Source organism: Miscanthus floridulus, chromosome 9 (assembly GCF_019320115.1).
Source record: "Miscanthus floridulus cultivar M001 chromosome 9, ASM1932011v1, whole genome shotgun sequence".
Classification (NCBI taxonomy): domain Eukaryota; kingdom Viridiplantae; phylum Streptophyta; class Magnoliopsida; order Poales; family Poaceae; genus Miscanthus; species Miscanthus floridulus.
In genome coordinates this window covers 3,274,663-3,283,074 of record NC_089588.1, presented here as the reverse complement: position 1 = coordinate 3,283,074, position 8,412 = coordinate 3,274,663, and the positions used below count along the sequence as shown (strand labels likewise).

The window sequence follows — 8,412 nt, the reverse complement described above, 5'->3', positions numbered from 1 at the left end:
CTCTAAAGAAGATAACTGCTAGGCTGGAGCTTGAGCCTCCTAGGTCTCCACTATCAGACGATGCAGCCTCAGCAGCCAGTGAGCCAGAGACTAAGGAGCAGCAGCAGATCAGATATGACATAGAGTTTGTTGAGTTCTTTTAGCGTCAGCAGGCTCAGTACTAGCAGCAGACTCAGTAGCAGCAGCCTCAGGAGCAGGCACAATAGCAGCCACATCCTAGTGCCAGAGAGGATGTCGGTTCAGCTTTGTGGCATGACATCTTCGGCAGTGGCCCCGGGTACTCGACTAGTGACTATGGCTTTGGTGGTCAAGGGTTCTACGGAGGTCTTGGTGCTCCAGGTCAGAGTTCCTCTCTCCCACCCGGTGCTCCACGTTCAGACGATGAGGGCGATGGCGATGGTGATGAGTGATCTCAGTGATCAGATGCAGCTAGTAGCCCCTCTTTGTGCTTAGTTTCTTTTTGTCAGACCCTTTATGGTGATAGATGACAAAGGGAGAGAAATTGTGATTAAAGCTTCAGAGGGTTTTATGTGTTTATCATTTGTATCTGGAGAGTTGTACTGCAGCTGTAGTTTTTATGAGCTTCATTGCTATATCTTGTTGAGTTGAGATAGATCTTATGAGCTTTATCTATGTATCATGAGAGATGATGAGATTTTGTGCTTAATCTTTATATCATTTTGAGACATTGTATCATGATGAGACATGATCTTTATTTAATATTAGTGGCTTGTGGACTTGAGAAATCTCTGTAATGAGTGCTATGTGTGTGGTATACATGTTCTATTTACTTTCATAAGGACCATACATGTTTTAGATTGAAAATGTATGGTGTGATGCTTATTTTTATTCTTGTGTGATATATCATGTCATATGCATCACGATTTTACTTTGTCACACACACTTGCACCCCATGGATGCAATGATTTAGGGGGAGTCTCCTATGTGTTTTAGTATGTGCAAATTGACATTTGAGGTTATTTGTGAATTCAATTCATATTGCACATGTTAAGGGGGAGCCTTCCATAAATCATTGAACCCAAAAGCCTAAATGTTTATATCATTTTGTAAGCTTTAATCGGGTTGTCATCAATCACCAAAAAGGGGGAGATTGAAAGTGCATCTAGCCCTTTAGTGGGTTTTGGATGATTGAATGACAACACGATTAAATATCTAACATTTTCTATAAGTGTGAAATAGGAAATTGGTTATCTCACAGATGCTTATTGAAAGTGTATAAGGCCAAAATGATGTGTTGTTGTATAAGCAATCTAGTTCAAGCACAAGACAACAATGCAAATAGAATTTATGCAATGTCTTATTTATTGTGGGATATCAATGATTGATGATGGTGTTCTATGGAATTCATTGTATGATTCAACACAAGGTGTGACTTGTTGGCTTGAGTTGGTGAAGATAGCGAGGAAAGACTTCGAGGTACTAAGCAAGGGTGAAGGGCAAGCGACGGCTTGGCGGCCGAAGAACCTAGCTAGAGTGAAGAAGGAAGTACTTGCATTTAGTTGAGGTACTAATCAAGCTATGAATGTTATATTGATGTGGAGGATCAAATTTATGTTGGACAAGTTGATGGAAGTGACTTCATTCATTTGGAGTTATTCATATTTGATGAATGGAATCAAGTCATATGCTGAAGTGAAAAGATCAATATTGACATGTTGACAACCTCACTTGATGAAGATTGAAAGACACGGCATCGATTCAAAGGAGATCAACTCAAAAGGTTTAAATTTGTTCTTCATTTGATTTTGAGTTAATAGAAATGCCGTACTATTAAGAGGGATGCATTATGTTGATAGATAATGTTTCATTAGTGCTTAAGACAACCCATATGAGGTTTGAGTGAAAGATAGAAGAGAGAAACTAACTTGGTGTTCTGTGGCCGAGCACACCGGACATGTCCGTGTTCGGTATGGGCCTGGTCACAACAGTGACCTCGTTTCTCGGGTTGGGTTCATCGAAAGTCCCGACATGTTTTAGCTGGAAGTTCCGGGGGTCAGAAGTCCCGGGGAGCGTCAGAAGTCCCGACACCCAACTAACTTGGAGAGTTAACTGACCTGGTCACACCGGACGTGCCCGGTATTAACATCGGACGTGTCTGGTATTAACACCGGACGTGTCCGGTTTAATAGGCCAGTGCCCAACGGCTAGTTTTTCAAAGGAGCCGGGGGTCGGGAGTTCCGGCTATATTAGGTCAAGAGTTCCGGCTGTCGGAAGTCCCGACAAACGTCAAGAGTTCCGACACCTCACATATTTTAACTCAGTTACTATTGGTGCAGTACAAGTCATACAAGTCATACCGGACGTGTTCGGTATGAGCTCAACGGCTCTAAAATGGCTAGTTTTTCAAGGGGACTATAAATACCCCCAAGCCTCCACCTTTGGAGGCTGCTGATTCTGCTGATCCCCCTACATGTTTTTGAGCCTTGCAAACACTCTCCAACCCACTCTTAGTGACTGATTGATCCAAATTGCCAAAACCAATTTGTGGGTTGAGGGAAATTCAAAAGGAGAGCAAACCATCCACTTGAGCACCTGTGCATATTGTCAATCTCATGATTTGCATTTGTTACTCTTGGACTCTTCGGTCCTAGACGGCTAGACGTCGTCGAAGAGCACCCGAGAGATTATGGTGTGCCTCAAAAAGTCTGTAACGGTCGATTCCGTCGCCGCAAGGAAAGGAATCAACTAGTGGAAGGAGGAAAAGGAGTTGGAAAAGACTCCGGCTAGAGTGACCTTCGTAGTACCCTCTAGGGCTGACCTTCGTTGGGTCGTCCGCAACCCCCTCAACGGAGTCCGAGCTTCGGTAAAACAAATATCGTGTCTCAATTCGCATTTCATTTGATATTTGTATTGCTCTAGCTCTTGTGTAGGTTACCTGTGTGTGGTACTATCTTTAGTGGGTACCTACAGGTTGGCCTAAAGATTGAAAATTAAAAGGAGCAAGTTTGGGCTGTTATCGGACACGTCCGGTATTAGAGCCCAGCGTTGAATTTATTTGTTATGTGTTCTAACTCTTGTGTTGCAGGTTATAGGCTACTTGGTTTATTTAATATTGTTTATATACTTATTGACTAACTTGTGAGGGGTTGTATTACTCTGATATGGAGTTTCTATTTTGGAAACTCCCATTACTAAATTGTTTCCACTTTTAAAGGTGTTAATTTTCAGAAACGCCTATTCACCCCCCCCCCCCCTCTAGACGGCATCCTAGGTCATTTCAGTTTTACCCCTCCAAAAAATTTGTCCAAGAATTCCTTGCATGCCATTGATGTCTAGGACCATACACCATATATCAGATAAAATGATAGCAACATAAATATTATAGGAACATGATAGGCAACATTAAAGCAACGTATTTTGAACACAGTTAACATGACACTAAGCATACACTATATAGATGTTCATTGGTTTACCAAGCAAAGTAGCAGTTCATTGGTTCACAGACCAAGCAAAAGAGCAAGTTCAACCAGCCATCATTGTCCATATAATTCGCAACTTGGCTCATTCTCGCTAAGTAAAATAAGCAGCCATAAGTTTGCATAGCAAGCAAAATAAGGCAGCTGCACTACTTAACATCACAAGCCACATAGATGATATGCACAAATTACAAATTAAGATCTGGAAGTTTCCTCTTGCTTCTAGTGTGTGCAGCAGGACTTTGGTTTAGAGGAGTCTTGCTTCTAGTCGCCATAGCTGGACTATCTGGTGGCACTACAACCATCTTTTTCTTTTTCTTCACTTGTGCCTTGGCCTTTGTTTTATCCTTTTTTTGTTCTGTAGGCGTGTATGTGGAAGGTGGTGTTGTTGTTTCACCTAAAGACATAAAAGGGTACTCAATGGCAAGTGGATCAGGTTGGTTTGAGCCACTTCCAGACCTGCATGTGAGACAGTTCTACAATTTCGGAGGATAATATTGAGAATGTTGTAACCAGAACATTAACTTTACAATTTGAGAGTATAATCTTGAGAATACTATAATCAAGAACATGATCCACTTGCAATTTCAGCGTACCTGAGAGAGTTTCCAGAACCTAAGCTAACTGAAGCGTCTTGGCTGTAATAAAAAAAGAATACATTTTTAAGAAAAAGAAATCAGAATATAACATGTGAGATCTCTGAAAGTGTACAGAGAAGCTATGCATATAAGCATATGTAAGGAAAATGCAAACTAGCTATGCATCTAAGCTTCAGGTAAAACACATATTTATCTCAAATTAGTCACAGTACAAGGCAAATTGCCCTAAGACAGCACACTAAATTAATTCTGAACACTAAATCTATTGCAATTTCAGCGTACTAGAGAGAGTTTCCAGAACCTAAAGTATCAAAATCTATTGCTGTAACTGCAAATCTATTGCAATCATGTGAGATCTCTAGGTGTACAGAGGCGTACCTAGAAGGAAACTGCATTGTTTTAGGTCCTACTTCAACTGGGACAATACTACTCTCACATGATGGTTCAATTGATTTCTTTCTCCTCTTCGGTTCCCCCCTGCAGGTCATGAATCACATCCAATATTAAAAGGCGGCAATCTGAAATTAATAACAAGTGGCAAAAAAAAGATGAGCAATGGTAGCATGCTTACTTCTTAGCTAGCATGGCTGCTACATCATCAGGGTCACCATCCACTGCCACCCCTCACAGATACCTCTGCTACGGTATCCCCACATCTCTGTACATCCATATCCAAGTTCCTGCTTTGTTCCTTCAACATCTTGACGATGTGTGGCAGAATGATCTCTTGAATCTTTCTTGAGATTGTTCTTCTAACATCCCACTTATCCATAACAAGTTGCCTAATCTTGTCCATAAGGTCATCTAAATTCAGACCTTTTAACTTCTTGATCCAATTGTTGAAGCACTCTGCTAAATTATTGGTCACATAGTCGACTTTGCAATGTGTCCAGAACTAACTTCTTGTCCATATCTTAAGTATGCCATTGCCTTATATAAGCCATTGCTTCTGGTTTAGCATCTTCCATTACTTTCCAGTGCTTCTCCAAAAAGTATGGGCTCCATGAATATGCTGCGGGCCAAAGATGGTCCTCAAATATCTTCCCGCCGTACCTTTTCTTGAAGTTTAACACCAAATGCAGCATGCACTCTCTATGTTCTGCATTTGGGAACACTTCCTTCACTCCTGCCATCACTCCTTGACCAGCATCTGTAGCTAAGCCTGCAGGTGCTCCAATGGCATCTCTAAGCTTTTGCATAAACTAAATCCAATTTTCATTTGTTTCTGAGTCTATCACTCCAACGGCAACTGGATACATCCAATTGTGCCCGTCAACAGCTACTGCACATGCTAGCTGTCCCCTAAACTTTCCTGACAAAAAGGTGCTATCTATGGCCAAGTATGGTCTCCATCCTTTGAGAAAACCATCTATGCATGGTTTCATAGCAAAAAATAACCTATTAAATCTGATTTTATCAGCAATTGTGATGGTCTATGACTACAAAACTTCTAGGGCTGCACCTTTCAACCTCTGCCTTAAACCTATATAGGTTGTCAAAGCTGCTATCCCAACTACCAAATAGTTGTTTATCAGCTAGCTTCATACCATCATACACTCTCCGGTAAAGGACATGTATCTTGTGCTTATCCTTTATCTGCCTCTCCAATTCTTTAGCTCCCAGGCTCGCATCTTCCGCGAGCCAATCCTTGACTTGTTCACACACCCAGAATTTGCTTGCATTCCTCACTACCTTACTCCTCCTTGCACTGGAACATGCATGTTTATGTGGGTTCCTTTTCACCTGCATATACATTTCAACAAATTGAACAAATGTTCTTAGGGGCCAGCTAAATAAAATACTCTTCCTTGAACAATACACCCAGAATTTTGCAAAATAAAGCACACAATAAAAAGAATCCAACTGGACAAACGTTACCTTTATTGTAATATTGTCCTTCATTGTACGAGCATGTAATCTCCATCTACATCCTTCATCTTTCTTCCTTGAACAATATACCCTCACATCTCTAGGTTCAGTGTATGTAATGGTCATGCGAACTACCTTGCTATGGACATGTTTGTTGAACATTGCAAGAAGTTCTTGATCTGTTGTGACTTGAGGGAAGATCTTTTGGAGTTCATTATAGTAAAAAACAGATACTACTTCATTGTAGCCATGTGGATATGCATCGACAATTTCTTTGACAAGATCCTTAAAATTGCATCGATCAGCATTAATAACCTTAGAGATATGAAAGCATGCAAACTCCTTCCTACGCTTTTTAGGATTGCTAGAAAGTCTGATATTCAGCAGGTAGCTGGACTCAGGGTCCATCCTGTGAATCAATATGCTATCAAAACTATGCACACCCATCAAAATCTACTCGTTCGTGCTCCTAATCTTCTAATCGACAAGAGATAAAAGAAGAGAAACGAAGAGCATAAGTAATTACCCTGTAGGAAGCCATGATGTGTCGGGGCTGTGTCCCGACGTCGCCATGCCTCCCTCTGCTACTAACCTGCTCTCCTCAGATCATGTGCAGGGAGGTGGGGTGGTCGGTTGGGCCAAAGGAGACGCGGCGGCCGGTGGTGTCGTCCGGCGTCGGTCGGTGTCCATTCGTTGGCGGCGTCCGGCTAGGTCACGACGGCGGCGCCCCCGCGGCACGAGCCCAGGCGCCCGGCCGCGTCGGTGGCGGCGGCGGCGCCCGGCCTCGTGGGTGGGGGCGGCGGCGCCCGGCCTCGCGGGTGGGGGCGGCGGCGCCCGGCCCCACGGGTGGCGGTGGTGGTGTCTCCCGGCCGCGCGGGCGAGCGGGATCAGGCGCGGGCGGGCGAGCGGAGGAGCGTTGGGTCGGGGACCTAGGGTTCGCGTCGGGGATTTCTCTGTCTCTTTTTTTCCAAGGCTGGTGAGTTCTTGTGGTTGGGAAGGGAACGAAAGCCTTGGGCCAATGCTTTCATCGGGTCAGGGGCAGGGGCAAACCCGGACCTCTCACTTCAAGTTAACACGGAGACACACGCATTACGTAACGGTGATGGCAATCAAGGAAACAAACTACGTAATTAGATGGCAGTTAAGGAAATAAAATACATATATGTAACGGTGATGGCAGTTGAGGAAACAAAAAACACAAATTGATGGCAGATAAGGAAAGCTATTATTTTTTATGGCAATGAGGGAAGCAGTATAGATTTTGATGGCAATGAGCAAATTTTCTCTAGAACCATTGGGATCATTGTTAACTTGGTGGAGCAGCAGCAGGAGCAAAGAACATTGCCTGCACAAGTGCAGGAGTGTCCTGTCACAAAAAAGGGGTGCAAGAGTGCCAAAGATATACAACAGTAAGAACAATATCATCCTCCTGTATGGGCCAGTGTGAGCTGTTTTGTGTGTGTATGTGTGTTTCAGTGTGGGGGTGTAGGTGTCCTGCAAGGTATTAAAGCCCTTCTGGGATCCTTTTTGTATTTTGCTCTTTTTTTCATAATATAATTGGATTGCGTCAACTCTACTGCTTGTTTGCAAAAAAAGAAAAAACACATTTGGGGCGGTTTCAAACATAAGATGTCATCCACCTGTGAAGCATGACCAGGAAGCACACCATAAGTATCTGTGCTACTGTTAGTCCACTTCCAAGTGAATTGTAAACGCCTGTCAGTCCATTTTCAAGTGACTGTAAGCGTTTGCCAGTCATTTGCAAGTAGATTATAAGTGGGCCTTTAGCAGAAGATAATTTTACAGTACTATCAGCAGGAGGTTTTGTATGTGAACAACCCAGAAGCTGACCTGTTGGCGAAAAAAAAGTGGGATCTCCTGGATACGTGAAGAAAAATTGATTGGCTATAGAAAGATGTCACAGAACGAAGGAAACTTGTCATCAAGAGCTTAGACATGGACTGTTCCTTAAAGTAAACAAAACCGCACTCATCTTCGTGACCACATTTTGCAGGAGAAAGAACAACTTCTGTAATTTGTCACTCAGATAGCTTTTTAAGCTGCTCTTGAGTAATAGTCTTGGGCAGGTTTTTGACATATAGAGATTTAACATGAAGACAAAAATGCACATCCATATACTGATATACAATATCATGAAAGAAGAAACATAAAAGGTACCATTCTGTCATACGATGCTAAAAAAACCTGCGCAGTAGAGGCTGATTCACCACCATTCTTAAGATCTGCCTAACTGACAGTAGGAGCATTTATATCTATTTTGAATTCTGGAGTAGACATCTTCTGCTTAGCATACTCTACGCATGCCTGCCTGTAATATTCAATAAAGTCATAACCCTTATTGCCATCTGAAATTGGTGCCATTCAGATTAAACCAACTGTAATGATGCCCACTAAAGATGTTCAACAATCTACTATTTTATCCATACCTTCTAGAGACTTTTAAACTCCTGAGCCAACTTCTTCCACTGCATTTTTTAAATCACCCA

General features: G+C 42.5%; 1 pseudogene; it reads left to right on the top strand.

Moving 5' to 3' along the window:
* Positions 1 to 294: 294 nt before the first annotated feature.
* LOC136479071 (uncharacterized) lies at positions 295 to 7,039 on the top strand (annotated as a pseudogene).
* Positions 7,040 to 8,412: the final 1,373 nt, after the last annotated feature.